This window comes from Pteropus medius, unplaced genomic scaffold (genome assembly GCF_902729225.1).
Source record: "Pteropus medius unplaced genomic scaffold, Ma_sr-lr_union100, whole genome shotgun sequence".
NCBI classification, from domain to species: Eukaryota; Metazoa; Chordata; class Mammalia; order Chiroptera; family Pteropodidae; genus Pteropus; species Pteropus medius.
In genome coordinates this window covers 8,517,006-8,538,549 of record NW_024354875.1, presented here as the reverse complement: position 1 = coordinate 8,538,549, position 21,544 = coordinate 8,517,006, and the positions used below count along the sequence as shown (strand labels likewise).

General features: G+C 32.2%; 1 protein-coding gene across 1 annotated transcript in view; it reads left to right on the top strand.

Moving 5' to 3' along the window:
• LRP1B (LDL receptor related protein 1B) overlaps positions 1–21,544 on the top strand; it is a 1,647,539-nt gene that overhangs the window by 959,289 nt on the left and 666,706 nt on the right. The window lies entirely within an intron of this gene.

The window sequence follows — 21,544 nt, the reverse complement described above, 5'->3', positions numbered from 1 at the left end:
ATATGCAAACATATATGCATGTACTTTATAAAAATCAGTAGATTTCATTAATTACGTGGCTTGGGAGCAACCAACCAAGTAACAGAATAATATAACTTTGATATAAGTAAAAAGTTATTTAATAATAGAGCAAACCAAATTTTTGACTGCTAGTCACCATTAGCATGTTAACTAATGATTCTGAACCTGTTTCCTTGTATGTATAGTCTGCTTACTTATCAAGTATTTTAAAAAGTCTTGATTTAGGAAACATTAGGAAACATTAATTGTAAACTTATTTTATAAAGGGCATTGTGCTAGTAATCACAGAAGATAGAATACACAGGAAGGAAGAGATGTGTTTATGTGGGTGTTTTCAGGAAAGTTTTTGTGGAAGAGGTGGTATTTGCCCCAGATCTTAAAGGAAGAATGTTAAAGAGGAGGGGAGGACATTTCAGCAACCAGGAATTTCATGAAATAACAAATCAAAACAAAACAAAAGCTCATGTTCTAGAAAAGGGATGAGGGGGAGCATTAAGTGGAATACTACAGAAGGTTTTGTCTATAGGTAATAGTGACAGAGTACGTGTGAAAAATGAAGGGTGGCAAAATGAAAAGACCTTAAATGTGAAATAAAATGTCTTGAATAAAACACCAAAGGGGTATGACAAAGAAAATGCTTTTGAGCCAAAGAATAATATGAATGAAAAGATATTTTAGGAGAATCATCTGTTGTTGGAGTGCAGAATGAATTATAGGAAGGAGAGGGGAACAAAACAGATAGACTAAAATTATTAATAGCATGACTGATAATGAATGGTGATCTCTCCTAATTTTTAGAGGAAATGGGAACAACATAAAAAGATTTTTCATTCAACTCAAGTTCACTTTAAATTAAACCTTTAATGATAAAGAGTACACTTTCCAAGAGTGACAAATGAAGTACTGAACTGAAAAATATCCCTGTTTTTGTCTTTTTTTTTTTTTTTTTTGTCTAATTAGAGTTAAGATTTTTATTTTAAATTGGACATGGCAAAAAATTCCTGCCTACTTTTTTCTGTAATGTGATATCAGATGATGAAAATTTTACAATTTTAGCAGGCCCTTGAACTTGCACATTCTAAGTAATACATGCATTTTAGATTCCTCTAATTTTGAACTAGACATTTTCAAGATAGACTGAAATGTAATATTGTGGGTTCTTGGTTTCTTTTCAAAAAGTGTCAGTTCCTGTGCTGTGATTGAATGGTCTAGCTAATAATCCTGACTTTGACAATGATATCTTATCAGTGGCATTAGTGGCTCTTTGCATTCCACTACAGTGACAGAGATCAGCTCTAATAGCTACCTGACTGCCAGGCAAATTTATACAGTTTTACTTTGGCAGTATGAAGCTTATTAGAACATTTTGTAGATTTTCACACCTGAAATATATCTAACATTTTCATACTCGTATATAAGGGACATTAATGTCTTTTTATTAGTTTATCTTTTTTCTCAGTAAAGAGGACGATAACAGACATTATGATTCAAGATTAACATATCAAGGCAGAACTTACATTTGGCAAAGGGCAACTGGTGATTTTGAGAATCATAAAAATTACTCTAACCAATTCTAGGACAGGTAGTCAGAGTAGATTACAGGATGAGATTTGTTCCCAAATGACACCAACTTTAGAGTAATATTATCATTTTATGCACCTAGAACTCACCATTTATTTCTGGATTTCAATTTCTAGCATCTCACAAAAATCGAGTTTTACAGTGATGAATCAAACATGTTAAGCTATCACTAATGAATCGTGTTAGAGAGTTTCCATAAACTTTAAATGGTGATTATGCCTTGTAAAACATTTTAAAATTAATAATAAGCTTTTATTTGCTATTAGATTATAGGTGAATATCAATCTCATTTTTCTGACTTTATCTCTGAATCTTATTATAAGGAAGAGGTCCAAGATTCAGAGTTATAGACTGTGACCAACCATTAAAAGAAATAATGAATACATTTGTCAGTCATGACATAGTTCCTAATTAAAATTGTTGAGGAGAGATTTGTGAGTGTCTGCCATCTACTCTAAAGACTGAGAGGAAATGCTGAGTTTGACAAATGACTTTTTAAGCTTCGTAGAAATTCTGAATCAGATAAATTTATATAGATTGAAGTAAAAGACTATAAAGATTTTGTTGTTCATAAATAAAACATAAATATCTTCTATAGCTTCTGTGTAAGTACAGATCTTTTTTTTTTTTCTATAAAGAAACAAATAAAAAAAAAGACCTATCTCCATTTATTCTTTGATTTTTTTCCTCTGATGTTTATTGAAAACGTCCTTAAAGTGGTATATCCTGTAGTCTTTGTGGAATCTTCTAAGCTAAAATAGTAATTAAACAAATGAGGAAGAAAAATTATTTATTTGATGTACTTAAATATATCTTAATAATGACTGAAAATATCTACAAAATCAAAACTTTAGTGATTTAATAAAAATAGACTTTGATACCAGTCTATATTTTTACTCCAGAATTTTGCTATTTTTTTTGTAAAATTCATACTCTACTTTTTTAAAATAAATATTTAATTTATTTATTTGTTCAGTCAAATATCCATTGAATGCCTTCTTTGGGCCAGGTTCTATTCTACATGATGGGAATCTTGCAGTATACAAGACCAAGCTTTGTATTTAGTTTATATGTAAATAGTAGGAGGCAGATAATAAATAAACACATAAAAAATGAAATAATGATAAGTGCTATAAAGAAAATAAAGTAGAATACTGTGGTAGAAAGTAAAGGAAAATATTAATAGGAGACAAGTTTTTACTAAGTGGTCAGGGAATTTAAATTAGCCATTTTTTTCCAGGTATAATTACTTTTCTTACTAAGAGAACAAGATAGATGTTCTTTATGAGATAGAATTCACTTTTATCTTCTTGGTATCTTGTCCAAGATTCATTTCTCATTGTAGTATGAATCATAATTTTCAGCAGAATGGAAAAAAAACATAAAAATGATAACTTACTATTCAATTTATTATGCATGTATTCTATCAGTTCAGTACTTGTTCTTAAACTGTGTAACTTGATTCTACTGGGATATGTATATCCAAATAGAGGCATGTTAAAATAATTTTCATATCATTTCATATTTTTAAAAGTATTTAAAAAAACACTCAAAGCATTTTCTTGAGTTTGAAAGTTATTAATGCCTGCAGCTATAACAGAAAAACTGTAGTTTCAATGGATCTCATAATTAAGCTAAAGATTTGAGGTCACCAAGTTTGTTGCAATTTGTTACAATAGTACAGGAACTAACACAAAGGCTGTGCTCTTAACCACTTTGCAATACTGACCTTATATACTTCTTATGGTGGGTCATTTTGATTGAGATTTGGAGTAGGTGCACATTTTCACACCTCAGAGTTTTCCTTTAACAGAAGGTATATTACAGAAGAAAACAATGAATAACTTTGGACAGAATGTAAGAAATGTTCCTTGCTATAAAATGTTCCTTGAAATGTTGTTGATATTACGAGTAGAGGTATAGCACAGAAGAAGGGGAAGCAGTCTTTCTATGTCAAACATATTCTCCAAATGACATGTTTAAAGTTAAGCTGTTGACATACTATCAAAGTAACACCATATTTATGTGATTACTTGTCCAGCATCTAAAGGGTCAAGCCCTATTCTTTATCTTAGTTCCATCCTCAGCATCTCCACTGTCTCTCCATGGATTTTAGAATCCAACAGTTTCTCCTGTTTTGTATTGAAATATATAGTTTTAACATCATGAATTGTTATACCCAGATCATGAATTGTTATTTATTTTATTTTTTTTACTTCTTTTTAAAATTTTATTTATTTTTTGTTATGGTAACATTGGTTAATTAAATCCAATAAGTTTCAGCTGTACACTTTTTAAAGTTATATATATATGTATATTTATATACCATATGCTATATATGTATGATATTGTGTGTATATATATATATATATATATATATATATATATATATATATATCTCTCTCCTTACACTGTGTGTTCACCTTCCATGAATGAAGATTTCTTTCTGTGTCACACGCATATATGACCCCCCTTTTGCCTTATCCTATCACCCCTTCCCCCCTCCACCCCTCCCTTCTGGTAACCACTAGTCCATTGTCCATGTCCATCTGTTTGTCCTATTCATTTGTTGTTTTTAGGTTTATATCTCACATATCAGTGATATGTGATTTTCAACTTTTTCTGTCTGGCTTATTTCACTTAGCATGACTGCTTCAAGGTCCATCTATGCTGTTGCAAATGACAGTATTTCATCTTTTGTTATGATTGAGTAATATTGCATTGTATATATGTACCACAGCTTCTTTAGCCAATTATCTACCATAAGACACTTTGGTTGCTTCCATTTCCTGGCCACTGTGAATAACGCTGCTGTGAACAACGGTGTACACACACCTTTTTAGATATGGGTTTTCAAGTCTTTAAGGTAAATACCCAGTAGGGGGATTGCTGAATCATAGGATAGATCAATTCTTAGCTTTTTGAGGAAACTCCACACTGTTTTCCATAGTGGCTGTACCAATTTGCAGTCCCACCAGCAGTGTATTTGATAATTTTTATCATTTTAATATTTAGAACCCTCACTACGACCACCACCACCCCCAACACACACACACGCAGCATGCACACATGCACAAACACACATGCGACCATCAATTTAAGACCCACTTCAGAACTCCAGAAATATTTCCAGTCCTAGGAGAGCCAGTCACAGCAGATTAGAGGATGTGATCTGTTCCCAAATGACACCAACCTTAGAGTAAATTATTATTTTTTGCACCTAGAACTCAACATTTATTTTTGTATTTTGATGAACTTCACCATTATATAACTTGCTAGAAATTTCTAGCATCTCACAAAGATCGAGTTTTATAGTGATGAATCAAACATGTTGTGCTATCACTAATGAATCATGCTAGAAAATTCCATAAACTTTAAATGATGATTATGACTTGCAAAACATTTTAAAATTAAGAATAAGCCTTTATTTGCTATTAGATTATAGGTGAATATCAATCTCATTTTTCTGACTTTAACTATGAACTTTGTTATAAAGAAGAGGCCCAAGACTCAAGAGATGTAGACTCTGACCAGCCATTAAAAAAAGTGATAAATAAATTTGTCAGTCATGAGTCATTTCCTAATTAAAACTGTTGAGAAGACATTTGTGAGTGTTTCTGGCTCTTGAGAATCTAATGGATATTGTCCCACTGAGTAGCAAGGTTATAGTCTATTTGCACACACTGATTCTTATTGACTATCAATAAGATTTTTTTTTTTCTGAAATTTACTGGAAATTTGAGTCCTGGAAACATGGTTTCATTTTCATGTTTAGTTTGTAAATAGACATTTCTCATAATTTTTGACATTTCTCATAATATGAGACATTAAAAAAAAACTTTAAGCCAATATATGTCTTTTTTTTATGTCTTTTTTTTTTTTTTTTAAAGTTGACGAGGATATGAGAAGATTGAAATCTGGGTTCTGAAATATACTGAGTCTTTAAAAATGGAATTGGCCATGTGCCTGATGGGTTTTAGAAAACATGGAAGAGAACACATCTTTTCCCTTATTTGTTTTCACCCAATGTAGGCATACATAAACATGCATAAGCATCGACAAACACAGCATACTACACACACATGAGTTCAGAATAGCTCTAGAAACTTCTATAAAGAAGTTTATCTTGTATGTGTCAAATTGCTTGTAAGCCCAAAAGAGAGAATGTGAAAATACTTAGTAATCACCAAAGTTCCACTGAAGTGTTATTATAACATAATTGTTATGTTAATAAATATTCTACTCAGTAGAATTTTTGTACAATTTAAATAAATTGCCAGTTTTAATCATGAATTAAATAAAAGAAATACATTCAACCCAATTGCTAAAGTATTCTTAGCATTATGTAATTTTCATTTGTTACTTCAGAAATCACTTAATAAAAGATTCTATTAACCTAGAACTACTATTATGAACATTGACTGTATTATATTTTTGCTTAGTTTAATAACAAATTTTTGATTTATAAAAAAAGTTTGATAAATCATTCTTGGCTGACTTTCTAAAGTAGGAAATTCTAGCTCATTGTAGGGCCAGATAATATCCACAATGCAAGCTGAGCAAGTTCTCATGAAACTTGCCATCATGAGAGGATATTAGGGGAGTGCTAAAAGTCATTGTGTAACAAACATGTTGAAAAATATGAATCTGACCTATCTAAAGAATAACTTTATTTTCGTTTCCCACTGACTTTACAAATTTATTCAATGAAGTAAACTCTCCTACCTCAGCAAAACTTTGTTAAATTCCACTTCTTTCTGTTCACAATTAGGCAACAGACCTCGCAATCACTTTAAATAGAAACACAGCCTCAATTTGGTAACTAGAATACTCAATCCACTATACATATACACACATCACAATTCTAAATTTAATGTATTATCAAATCTTCCCCACTCCCCACTTACATTGTTTCTTGCCAGAAGCCTAGAAAAGGAAAGGAAGGCAAATTTAGTTCATTCTCTTTCTCCACCCTGCATGTATTCTCCTTGTGACCCCTCCCAGCTTGCTAGTCTGTTTCAGATTCCTACTCTTTTTTTAGCACTGATGGAAGAGGTAAGAGGGTTAAGAGTGATAAGAAGTTATAAAGAGATAATAAGGGTCTTAGAGAAATTGGTCCCATTGTAAAATGGCCCTTCTCTCAGCCTGATCTTTAAAATTTACTCTTTTGAGGGGTGTGGATTATGTGTGTGTCTGTGTGTCAGTGTGTGTGCATGTGCAAGCTTTTTGGAGGTTTTCCGCTGGCTCTCTAGTTTAATTTCCCTTAGTCAAGGTGCATAAAACAGTGCTGTGATTTTGCATCCCCAAACAACTTTTCATGTGCATCCTTTTATTGTTTGTGTCCCTGTACCCAGCTAGAATGTTCATGTACTAGACTGAAGTCATCCCTATGCTAGCATTTTCTCCTGTATAGTTCACATTTGTTCCACAAAATTATTTTCAAACTTTATGCCCCAGTAGACTCTGGGAGTGCAGAAATAGTGCAAATCCACAACTATTCTGCCACCAAGAGTCCACTTTAGTTTTTTCAGGTGTGAGACTTTCTCAGGGTGATCTCTGTGCATTTGAAAAAGCCAACTACAGATAAGCGAATTCAGAAATCACTTAGAAGAAGCTCCATCACCAGAGTTTAAGTAAAATGTATCCTTATATTCTCTTTCCCATTTTGGGAGACTGAAGGACATGGACTAGAAACTTACAGAACAGTAACATCTTTCTCTAAAGAAATCTTCTAAAATCCTCCTCTCTAAATTCTGTTCTCTTTACACTATTGATCTGGTTGAAGCATTCACGAGTTGTGGCTACAGTTTTGATCTACATAAAATTATAAAATATGAGAACTTTTTTCTTACACTCACTTTGATATCATTTTTTCCCGTCATTTTGGCTTTTAATCAAAGCTTTAATTTTAACATCACATTACAAATGTAACAGTGAGTTACTATTGCTTCTGATTCTGCAAAAGTGATCAACCAATTTGGAGAATGTTCTGGTAGACATTAGGCAGTGATCCAAATGATAACTGGAAAGGAGATATAAGAAAAACAACAGTATAACAATTTTGAAAACTTATTTAAACATATAGGTGGCAACAAATAGTATTTTCACTCACCTTTATGATTCTAGGATTTTTTGTTAGCTAATTTTAATATCATCTAGATTTTTACTTTTTATTTTAAACATTTTTAAATAAAAATGTTTGCAAGTCTTAGAACTGAGACTTTTCAAGTCAAAAATTGTAAACAAACAAACAAAATAACAACAACATAAAGCACAAACAAAAAGCTCGAGGTTTCTTGACAGTGCCATCACTAGGCATGAAGTGGAAATTCATCTTCCCACCCTCTTGTCTTTCTTTTAATTGTAACAACTCAGATATTACTTTTGCTATCATTTGTATTTGTAAGTGTTCTAGAAACCAGATGAGGCATATTTTCTAAAATGTTCTATTTCTGGTCAATGAATGATATCTGAGTCAATTTTCTGTCCCAATTCTCCAGAATCACAAGTGTAGAAAGGGTGTACATAAAAATATTGAAATTATTTCCAATCCCAGACTGACAGTGGTTCTCAAGATATATGAAGATTGCTTATTCACCGTGCATCACAAGTCATAGAACTGTTCCTATTAATGCCTATTTCTTATACTATTTTATTTTATGTCCCAGAGAAAATCTTATTATGTCATAATTTGTGAATTGAACCAGTTGAGTTATGGGGAGCGTACTCATGCAGAAGGAACCTAGAACACCTAACCAGGAATACATACATATATAGACACACACACACTCACACACACACACACACACACACACACACACACACACACACGGAACAGTTCAGTGTATCCAGTTGAGTAACCACCACTACAGTCAAGTTAGAGTATTTCCATACCCCTAGAAATTTCCCTAGTGTCCTTAATAACTACTCCTCTAAATTCTATTCTGATCTATGTTTTTTTCTTTTGGTTTGCTTTTCTGAAATGTTAGAAAAATGTAATCATATTTTATACAGCTTTTAAGATGGCTTGCTTCACTTAATGCTTTTGAGATTCCTCCGTGTTGTTGAGTATATCAGACATTCTTTTTTGGGGAGTGGATCTTATATTGTACGAATGCACCACAATTTTTTTTTTTTTACTTACCAGTTGATGTTCATTTGGATCATTTGAAGTTTGTTCAATTCTGAAGAAAGGTTTTATAAACATATGTATATATACATTGCGCGGCATGATTTTTCATTTCTAAAAGTAGATTACCTTGCAATGTGGTAAGTGTATGTAAAACTTTGTGGGACAGGGTTCCCTAACCCTGGGCCACAGATTGGTACCGGTCTGTGGCCTCTTAGGAACAGGGGCTGCACAGCAGGAGGTGAGCGAGTGAGCAAAGCTTCATCTGTATTTGCAGCGCTCCCCATCGCTAGCATCATCACCTCATTTCCACCTCAGACCATCAGACATTAGATTCTCATAGAAGCACCAGTGTCTGGTACCAAAAAGGTTGGGGACTATTGTTTTTCAAAGTGGCTATTTTTCAAAGAGGCTGAGTCACTGGCTTTCTTGACATCAAACTATGAGAGTTCATTCTTCTCTGCCTTCTCTTCAGTGCACAATATTATCAGTCTTTTTTTTTTTTTTTTTTTTTTTGTATGTTGATAACTTTTTGTTTTAATTTGAAGGTTTTCAGATTAAGGTCATCTTAGAGTCAGATTCTATTGATAGCTTTACCTTTGTTGTTGACTAGTTTATCTCATTAAGTTTTTTGTCTTTTCTTGCTTTTTGTATGTTTCATAATTTACTGAATTTCAAATAGTGTATGTAGAAAAACCTTACAGACTCAAATAAGTAAACTTTATGCCTAGAGAATAAGCAAAAATATTTTTTTCTGTCAGTGTATTACTGTGGAGAGTTTGATTAATCTATTCAATAATTGGGGTGAGTTTGGATTTTGTTCTTATTACAGTTACTTTTGGTGGACCAAAGCTTTTAGCCCCTTCCAGTGATGGGCTGATACTACCTTGTGCTTAGCGTGGAGACTTGAGTATGCCTGCTTGTTCCTCAACTTTCAATAGTCCCTGCACAGCTGCCTCACTGAGGGCTCTCACTCCATACTTTTGTCTTCCCACAGTGGTAGACATTTATGAACTGTTACTAAAGGGGAGGTTCACAATGGATGGAAGAGGGGTTCTCCATTCTCTTAGTCCAGTCTTGGACTTAGGTCATATTTGTCTAGACTTTCAAGGTGGGTCTTTCTGTACCTCCCCTCCCTTTGCAGCCAATATCTACCAATTATCTGTGAGAAGTCTTTGTTGGGAGATAATAATCTACCTCCTCAGAGTAGCAAATATCTGGGATTTTGTTTGTTTTGTTTTGGTTATTTGTTTTTTTATCAATACAAGATTCAGGGTCCAGGCAAATTTACTGAACCTCCTCCAGTGCAAACAGCTTTGCTTCTACTCTTCTCTCATCTCCAGTATACCTTTGTTTTGGACCAGGGGCAATAGAGTTTCTTACCTTTTTCCAAGCATTAGACTAATTGCTTGTTCTGAGTCACAAACTTATGGTTGAACCAGGAGTGTTTTCTACCCTTCCCTCAGGGTCACATGGCTTTGGTTTCTACCTCTCCCTCAATGGCAGCTTATCTTTACAGTTCACTTTACCTTTGGGAAAGGGAAGATTTCCTGCCCTTTTTCTAGTAGCCAATGATTTGTGTTTCTATATCTCCCCCATAGATAGTAGATCTCTGTCTTACTTCCAGGAGTGGAAAGGTCTCCTTCCTCTTCCCCAGTGATGTAAGGAATTCTCTTGGTGTGAGAGAAGAGTCTGAGAGATAGAGTGGGTTTCATGTCTGTGAGACACATAGGGATCTCTCTTATGTCTCCTGCTGCCTTCAGTATCTCTCTTGTGAACTCAGTGAAAGAAATTCATGTATCAGAGTTCCCCCAAATTATAAACTCTCACATTAAACCAAATTTAGTTTTAATAATTTATCATTTTAATTTTTTAAAAAAAGTACTTTTATAACAGTTGCCCCTTCCTGCTATGCTCTGCCAAAGGTACAACACTTCAGATTATTGGGCTTTCTCTTATTGTTACGTGTTTCAATTTTTTTTTCTTTTTGCAGTTTTCTGCATTCTAAGTGAAGCCCAACTCTGCATGTTTGTAATTCATTAATGCAAATGAGAATTTGAAGAACAAGATTGAAATATTTCTTAAAACTGCTTTTGTCTCCTTCATTTTAGCATTAGAATTTTTTTTTTTAAATTGCTGAGTACTACTTATGAATACATGTGGCTCTCTTATGATGCTATTAAACATTCACAGTTTATGCCTAAAGGAATTTCACTTAATGCAAAAAAAATCTGTTTTCTACTTTCTATAAGCTCAGTTTTATTATTTTGTAACCAAAAAAAAAAAGAATAAAAGTAGTAATAGAAACCTTCATTTTCCTCCCCCCCCAAAAAAAAATTTGGTTAATGAATTATATTATTAGGGAAAAAATCTATTATTATTAAAGAAATGGTGGAGAATTATATGATTAAGAATTATCTCAAAATCTGATCATTATTTATTGCTAAGATGCCAAAGATTATGCCAAGAAGTGGTCATATTTCTTTAAAAATATAAGATTGTCTTTCTCAAAGAGTTTGCATTCTAGTTGAAAGCATCTGTCAGATTACAAATGAAACAAAAGACTAAATTATAAGAAAATTTAGTCTGACGTTGACCTTTATACCCATAAAAAATTACTAAAAAATATGTTTAACAAAATAAATTGATAACAGCATTGAAAAATTAAACAGTGTACCATTAGTGCTCAGAAGTAATGAGAATGTCCTAGTTAGAATGCATATTGAACCAGACTGACTAGAGCAAAAGAAACTATAGCCTAAAACACCACAGGTATAAACTTCAAATATGAGCTGGAAAGGAGAACTCTACTGGCCTAATAAAAACTAAAAGAGATGGAGAAAAAGGCATTAAGGCAATCTTTAAAACAATTTAATAATAAAATGAACTAAAAATAATGGGCACAGTTCAATTCATCTCACCAGTATAAATTATACCTCTCAAAAACATACACAAAGAATGGATTGAAACACATCTATTCATTTAGGAGGAAAAAGACATGAAGTCAGAATTTTACCTCAAAAAGAATATAAAAGTAAAGCTTAAAGTGTACAAGAAGTATACAATTTAGGAAAATGTAAAGTTGTTTTATTTATGGTATTGAGATTTGGAACACTTTTTTTGGAAAGACAAAACCCAGAAGCTATTAATGAAAATATACAGATGCATATATACATATAAATAAAATATAACATAAATGTTTAAAAATATTTTTATAACAAAGGCCATCATAAGCAAGTGAAAATACAAAAGATAAACTAAGCAAAAATATTCACAGTGTATATGATAGTTTTGCTCTTCAGAAATGAAGACAAACAATAACAGAAAAAAAAGTTTAGAAAGTATTTATTAAGGCAATTCACGGAATAAAAATTTTCTAATTAGGCACATGGAGAAGTGCTCAACATCATACTAATCATGAAAATGTAACAAAATAAGATGACTTTTACTACCTTCATCAGATTAAAAGAATAAAAGATTGATAATATGTAATATTAGTGAGACAATAAGAAAATAAAATATCCCTAATACTATCCATAAAAATGTAAATTGTTCAGTGGTTTTGAAGCATTATTTGGTGATATCTATCAAAATGAAATTGTACATAATGTTCAACCCAACATTCTACTATTGGCTATCTATTTCCTTGATGTATATACATGTTCAAAAAGAAGCATTATTTGTAGTAACAAAGAAATTGGAAACACCATAAATTTCAATTAAAACAGGTCTGATGTATTTTTCCATGAATAATACTAAGTAGCAGTTAAAATGCATGAGGTAGATCTATATACACTGATTTGAACAAAACTCCAAGGCAAACTGAAGAACAAAGTGAGTTGAAAAAATTATTTTTGGAAATATTAATGATCTGTTTATAGTGATTACCTCTAGAAAGAGGCATATGAATTATTTTTCTCACATCTGACTGTCCTTTTAAAATATGTACAAAATGAAATGCATTCATATATTATTTAATTTAAAAGAATAATTATTACGAAGTAATGAAACACAATTATGGGTAAGCATTTGAAAAAGAGTTTTAATTCAACTAGTGAAACTATGATTACTTTTGTTTACATTAATACATTGGTTTCTTTAACCATGGATTGTTTCTTTAAAAAATGAACAGATTTAAATTTTTATTTTTTCTCTTGTTTTAATCTAGTTTTTTTTTTCTGCTAAGCCCTTCCTCCTGAATCTTTATACCATTGAATTTCTTCCTTTTATATTTGTATGAGGACTGTTTTCTAAATAAAGGTGTGTCTTCTTAACGTAGGCCTGTTGTTCTACAAGCTTAGCTTCTTTCATCTTCACAAACGTCTATCTACACTCAGTCATGACTTAATCAGCTATTAAAAAAATAGCTTCAGTACCAATTTTTTGTAACCTACACATAGTTTATTTTGGCAAGTTTTACATAAAGCTTCTTTCTTTACAAATCAAAGATTATAAAGTTAAGATGGAACAAAAGGAAAATATCAATTTTGTCTCATAATTCACTTTAAAAAATAGAGGTAAAATATTGAGTTGAATATTTAAAATATTAAGTAGGGAATTAAAATTATTGAAACTATCAATCTCAGGTAACTACATAATCTTCAATTCTGTAATTTCCTGATGTTTTTATAATTTTGTTTTTTCATTATATATAATAAATACATAAATATTATGTTTTTGCCATTATATATAGCTCCCCCAAGTTAATAATGGTTATTTTTACAAATTTGATGGTTTCAATACTTAAAATTATATATTAAACCAATTTAAATCTAATCTAATTGGCAAAATATTTGTTATGTAACAATAGCATTTACTAAACTCCTGGTATGTACTAGATATATCATATAAATTATTCTGAATTCTCAAACTACCCATTAAATATAGAGTTTCCCCACAAGTACTTGGGTCTTATAGGTGTTAAAGAATATTCTCTTATAACTCAATTGGTTATATATGCTGAGGTTTGAACTTGTTTGTCTGATCTCAGAACTCTCAAGTATCATACTCTTTCTGACATGCCATAATACCTCCCTAGTTTTGCTGTTCATAAATTAGCTTAGGTTGATAGTTATAAAACAGTTTGTTATAGAAGTTTGGAAATGAAAATGTCCTTTTTATGGTAACTTAGTGCAGAGATTAAGTGGGAAGGTGCAGGATTCAGTGTCTAAGTGTGAATTCTGCTCCGTAATTTATTAGCTGTACAAACTTAGATTATGTAACCTCTCCAAAGCCTTTGTCTACTAGATCTGTAAGATGGGGACAATAATTGTTCTTGGTTGTTCTGAGGATTAGGAGCCATCATGTTTGTAAGGCACTTAGTCATGTTAGGTACTTAATAAAAAAATGGCTGACATTATATATATGTTATTTTCTAATTTTACATAGGAAGCCGAATGGTTTTAGAGAGAATATATCATTTGCCCAAAGTCTAAAGATAGTTAGCAACAAATATCCCCAACTTCCAACTTATATTTCTATAACTTTCCACTATTTAGTATTTACACCATCATTTCTAAAATAAGTAAGTTTTGCAATAATTTTATTCTAGAACAACTGTGAAATTTAGATTAATTTGAGTGTTTAAGTAGATCAAGAATCAGAAACAGCTTTTCTATTAGGTGTTTAACCTTTCTGCCAGGAATCCTGGGGCCTATAATTCAGATGAAATAAAAGATGACTATTAAAGCACTTCATGTTCTTGAGGAAAAATAATCTATGATCTAGAAAGATGTATTTATCAAATACCTGGTTTAAAACTATGAGCAACTTAATTGCAGAAAGACAAATCTATTTCTAATTAAACAACTTGAGAGTGTCCTTGGAATATTTAGATCATTTGCTATAGCATTAACACTGAATTCAAGGCTTTCCCCCGTTACTCTGAATTAAGAGGTGCTGCCCTGTGGTAGCAGAATACGAAAAATTCTTTATTAAATATGATTTACCTATCCTTATATTACCAACATTTTAAGTTCCCTATCACATTCAACATTAAGATGGCAAGGAAGGAAAATATTTTTTTTATTGACTTTCTACTTTGCATAGTACTTTTCAAGTGGTAATATTTTTATCATCCAAAGTATTGATTTAAATTAAAAACTGCTCAAATTTTGCTTTTGATGTCCCTGAGAGTAGTGGTGGCATATATCGAGCAGCGGGGTGTGATATATATTTAGCCTGATTAAGTGATAAGTCTCTATGTGAAAATCTAGGTATGTTCATATGTGTGATTTTTTTTCTCCTTTTTGTTTGATTTGTAGGTGGTATCGATATAATGTTTTCTATAATTCCACATACTTGAAGAGATTTAAGGATTAAGTAATTAAATTAAGAATCTCTCTTTTTTTTTTTCTTCTAGACATTTGGTACTCTGAAAATATTGAAATGATAATCATATTAACACAATAGGAGAGTATTCTTCAATGGTATTCTGGAGTGAATAAGCTAGCCACAAATCCCCAATTCTCTGTTATTTCTTTTCTTCACTCAGATTTATTGTGCTTATATTCATTCATTCGTTTTTTTAAATTTTATGAATATTTACCAAGCCCTTAATACTGATCTCTACTAGGAGTTTCCAGAATGAATTATATGTCTACCCTCATATTCCATAGAAACAAATGAAAAAGTAGACACACTTCAGTAAATTTAACAAGACAGTAGATTGTGTCAGGAATGAGATGCAGATAAAGTACACGTATAATATTAAGAAAGTTTAGAGAATAGGTGAATTTTAAGGGAGAATGAGAGATATGTGTAGCAGAGAGAATATTATTTTGGCTTTGCAAGAGGTGAAGGGCTTAGGAAATGGAAAGATGAAAGAAAAGAGAAGGAATAGGAAGTAAAAATGGCACAGAGATAGAAAAGTAAAATATGCATATGTGAGCAGGGAGAGGAGCAAACATTGCAAACACTTATTAAATAGTGTTGTTTGTGGGCACCCTATATGTTATTTTATTTTACTTTCACAATAACCAAATAAAGGGAAGTCTTATAAACATTCTTATAAAGGCTAGAATGAAAAGCAACAGGAAAGTAAAGGTGACACTTTCTCTAACACAAAAGACCATGGTTGTGTGTGTGTGTGTGTGTGTGTGTGTGTGTGTGTGCGCGCGCGCGCGTGCGTATGTATTTTCTAAAACAACATAGCAATTAGCTAAAAGCAGTATAATCCAACTCAAATGCTTGGATCAGAGGCTTTATGAAGGAAGGTTAGTGGCAAATTATTATAGAAGGTCTTGTGTATCACTGGAAGGAAAGTTGGACTTATTCATGAGGTTATGGTGAGTCATTCATTTGTATATTCATGTAGACAACGAATATTTATTGAAATCATGTTCTGTATATGCCATGTTCTAAGCCCCGGAGTCATACCAGTGAAAAAGGTAGACAATATCTTGTAAACAACATATTCAAAAATATCTTGAAAACACAGGTTTTTTATATGCTAGAAGAGGGAAAAATATAACCCTAAATTATTCAGCATAGTTTATTGTTTAACAGAAGTTACATTTATTTCTCAGATTTATGATATCAAAGTAGCATATTTTACCTCAGACCAGGTTTATTCTAGATTCAACCTAAATTAGGAAATGGTATTATGTGCTTATACCTTTTGTCCTCCCTCAAAATAAATAAATAAAAGATAAATAAATAAATAAATAGATAAATAATAAAAGGAAATAACTACCTCAAACCTTCCTTAAATATTTATCAACTCTCTTTTCTCTATAGGTAATAACTTTTATTTTCTCCTCATTTTCCTATGCAATTGGAAAGAAGCAAAGTTCTTATCAAAATATGCACTTTGGCTCTGAGTTTGTGAGATATAAAACAACAACTTAGCTGTCATCTAGTGTAATATGCAATATTTAGATAACTTGAATTAATATATTTTAATTATATTAGCATATTTGATATATGGTGATTGTCTAATAACGGCATGAAATATTATAATACATATCTATTTTCTTTTTTGATCTGTACATCTGTCTCCACAGAATAGCAGTGGCTCCAGAATTAACAATTTTATCTCTGCTACTAAAATAAGTTTCCATAAATCTTTATTGTTCATCAAAGAAGAACGTGTACATTTTGAGTCAGAAACAGTTATCATGTTATCTTTGCTTTTAAGGTATTTGTAACTTGTCTCAAATAGAGGAATTTCAATTTGTAAAATTTAGCTCACTATTATTTTGTATAAGACAAACAAACAAACAGAAAGTACCCTTTTGAGGTTAAAAAAGATATCTAGGGATATGCATGAAAAATATTCAAAGACAAATATTTCTAAAATATCTGTCACAATGATTAGCCATGTAACATTTAGCATTTCTCCTTTTAAAGCATTTTATATATGGAATTTCAATAAAATTAGATGTACTCTTAGAATGCATGTTTGAAAATGTATAGTAGTGTGCATTTACTACTCTACTATACAGATACCTAATTTAATATTTTTATGTATTTGCCAAAAAAATTGCAAAGAACTTTTCATTTGATGGCAAGAAAATTTATATTTAGATAAATCAAAATGGACTAAACATTGTTTGAGAAATATCACTCACTTTCAAAGTAGAACTTCAACCTCATAGAGCAGGTGTAATTTTGTCTTCTATGGGATATTTGGTAATATCTGGAATCGTTCTCATTTGTCACCATTGAAATCTAGTTGTTGCTAAATGTCAGGTAATGCACAGAACAGTCCTCTGCAACAAAGAATTATCAGGTCCAAAATGTCATCGCACCGATATTGAGAAACCCTGTTGTAGAGGATGGCAAGAAGTAAACCTGCCACCACTGTGTAAATACCATGAGTAGAAAACGAGCCTTAAGACACAAGTACCCCTGCCTTGTAGAGTGTATGTTACACCGAGTACCCTGTAGTCCTCGTGATTTCATTGTCTACGTAACTATTTATAGAAATTGTTTAGTATCAGAAGATAGATAAGTCTTACAGTTCAGCCTGCTCAGCAAGAAAATGCAGTGACACTCAAGGTCCTTTGGGGACTGCCTCTCTCCATACCGACAGACGAGACCCTATAAATAAGCGCAAATCATAACGACTCACTTATCTCTATGGTTCATGAGGATTTTACCTATAATCACCTCAAAAATGTTCCATATAAAGAATTTTAAATTCATAGAAGAAAAAATGCTGCCGTTCGTTTAAGAGTTTTTATTTTATTTTTTTTTCTATATAACCTGTAATATTCCAGTGATTCATTTCCAATGTTCTTTTTGTCATTTCCGTGGTCCCACTTCAGGGAATTTGCATGTGTCGTTCCTTGTGTCTGGAAGGCTCTTCCACCAGATATCCCCAAGCCTCTCTCCTTTATCTCTCAAAGGTCTTTGCTTACCCGGCACCCCCTCACTTAGACCTTTCTAACTAGGCCACTCCGTCTAAATCTACACATATTCCTTGCCCAACACCTTATCTTCTTTCTCTGGTTACTTTTTCTCTTTAGTACTTATCCTAGATATATTTTGCTTATTTGTTGTCTTGCTACAAGAACGAAAGCTTCTGGATGTCAGAGGTTTTTGTTTGTTTTGTTTATTGATCAATCTTTAGGGCCTAGAACAGCACCTGACATACAGTAGCTATATAATGAGTATTTATTGACTGGATAAATAAGTCCTTTAATTTGGGTGGCATTACTTTAAAATTAGTAATCGAACCGATTAAACAGAGCTAATATTGAAACGTGATTTTTTTGTTGTTGTTCTAATGTAAGAAACTATACTAACAATCATTATTATTTGGATTATATGAAGTTATTTTGGTATTTACTGAATTTGTTATTATAATGGGCTTCTCCGATGATTTTTCAAGAATCTTGTAAACTTTTTACATATTCTCATAATTCATTTGAATTTGCACATTTTTAATGAAAAAATTATTTTTGTTAACACACTTTCCCAAGCACTCTAAATTGACATCTCATTTTCTTGCACAAATTCAAATTATGTTTTTCTTGTGCAGTTGCAAACCTCCCTTGGATGGTTTTACGCTCTATACTTATTTAGATGAATTGTTCTGCACTGATTTTCTTAATGGTTTTGCTGTGAAATTGTGAGAATTCCTTTAGCTTACTGTACCAAAATTGTTATAAAATATAGCATTTATATAAATATTTTAACTATCTCTCTTTTTCCTACAGATTATGCTATATTTAGCCTTTGACATTTTCTGTATATTAACAATAAGGCACTTTACAGTGTGTGCTACCTTGTTTTAGAAGTTCAGTGAAAATTATCGATTCAAGTGATGCTATTTGAATGTTTAAATGATCAAGTGCAAAAATATGAAGTGCCTTAAAAAATATAACAAAAAGTGATTTTTAATAAAGTTGCCTTTTCATCTAATATGAAAGAGATTGAGTAATTTACTATTAAAACAGTAAGTTCCAAAATGTTTTATTTTTGTAAATTATAACCTACTTCATAGGACTAAAAGGAATATGCAAGAATAGCTGTGATATTTTTCATTCAGAATCTGAAGTAACTTTTGCTCTGTTCTCTCATAGTAAGTAGGTAGAATTGGGTAGTAAAAGTTCATTTATGGAAATGACTTTCTTTTCCCCCACTCACAATGATAACTCATATTTTGTATTTTTTTCATGAGATTGTTAGTCAGATATGACCACAAGAGGAGACAAAGGAGAAGCTCAGGAAAACAAAGCTTATTATATTCACAGGTCCTAGAAACAGAAAGTACAGGATACCACGCAGGACCATGTGGTCAGGAAGCAGAAGACAGGAGTGAAGAGAAGGCATTAGGCCACAGTGCTTATTAGAGTTTCTATGGGAAAGGCAAGGTTGGGCAGGATAAACAAGTTAGTTTTGGTTACTTTAAATAATTCCATTGGACTTTAAACAATAGGGGTGGTTGCTGGTTTCCAGGGTACCTAGCTATAGGATGATTAATGCAGAGGAATACTGTTTCTTGAGGTATAGGGACTATCTAGATAGAGAAGGTATGTCTCTGGATTGGTTAGTTTGCACATGAAAGGTGTGTTCCTGGCTGGGCCATTTGCTATCTTTAAGAACTAGCTATATTCTCAGGTGGGGCATTCTCTCCTGCCTGTTGGCAAGTGTTTTTTGTTTGTTTGTTTGTTTTTGTTTTTGTTTTTGGTTTTTTTGAGATGTCAAAACATCATAATATACAGAAAATAATAATAAAAAAAACATTAAAAATATTTACAATATAACTCTCATGTTATCCAAAAATTTGTAGTGGAGTATTGTAATAGTAGCTATATACTCATTGCATATCTGTAGGATCTTTCTTAAATGTGAAGAGTGTACCTCTTCTAGTCAGAGCATTTAGTAATTATTTTCATGGTCATGCTATATTAGTCAGGTTTCTACAGAGAAGCAGAACCAATAGTATACATCCTATTGTATGTATACATACAATAGGATGTATACATAAAGAGAGAGAGAGACAGAGCTATAGTTCAAAGAATTGACTCACACAATTATGTAGTATATTCATTACAAAATCTACGGAGTAGGTTGGCAGGTGATATACCCAGGGAACCATCGATATGGTAGCTCAAGTTTATAGATAGTCTAGAAGCCAAATTCCCTCTTCCTCAGAGTACCTCGGTCTGTTTTCTCTTAAAGCTTTCAACTTTGGATGAGACCAACCCACATTAGGGAATCCGCTTTATTCAAAGTGTACTAATTTCTGAACAAGCCCGATCCCGTCTGATCTTGGAAGCTAAGCAGGGTCGGGCCTGGTTAGTACTTGGATGGGAGACCACCTAGGAAGACCAGGTGCTGTAGGCGTAAAAAATAAAAAAAATAAAAAAAATAAGTGATCGTAAGCTGAGAAGGTCCTTGCAATTTGTGAGGTCAACCAAGCGTTGCCTCCCCTCCACAAGAAAAAAAGAAAAGAAAAAGAAAAAAAGTGTACTGATTTAAATGTTAATATCATCTAAAAAATGCCTTCGTAGCAAAATCCAGATTGATGTTTAACCAAATATCTGTGGACCGTGACCCAGACAAATTGACTTATAATAGTAACCATCACACATGACGAGCTGAAAATATGCTCTGTGGTATGGTAGTATAAATTAATAGTGAATTCCAATAAAAGCAATGGCCCAGAACCCAGAAAAGATTATAATTTACAGTCATATTTGCATATTAACTTGTTTGTTCTATCTTCATTTATTAAAGAATACCAAATTATGACTTTTCATGATCTTTCCTGGGGAGACAATTCTTCATGGATCCCTTACATTTCTGCATGTCTTAGAGTGAGGCACTTATTTCTTTTATTCTGAAGTATCATTGCAAGGATGTTTGTATAGGAAAAAGACTTGAAACAAGAGACGGAGTATCCCTCTAGTGCAAAGGGTAGGCCTGCTTCTCACACATTATAAAAGATTTGAGTTTTCTAATTTCAGAATTCTGCTGTAATGCAATCCACTGTTTGTGAAGGCATCTATGTGGGCCCATTCCAGTTAGTACATGGGATTTTGTAGTAAAGGAAACTAACATCAATCTGTTGATAACTATTCTGCTTTCTGCCCCACAAGTAATAAAGTTCTTTATATCTGACCTATAAGTCTTGCGTCTTCTACAATCATCTGTGAAACCATAATGGGCTAACTAGCTGGCTTGAAAGTAGGATAAAAAAATCTCAATTTTTAACAGTTCTTGAAACCTTTTATTTTGATCATCACTTTAAATTGTTTTACTGGTGTCTATAATGCATACCATGGCACTCTCTTTACTCTTACATATGCTTATCACTGCATTGAAGATTAAATATCTGAATGTCAGAGACAATCTGGTATT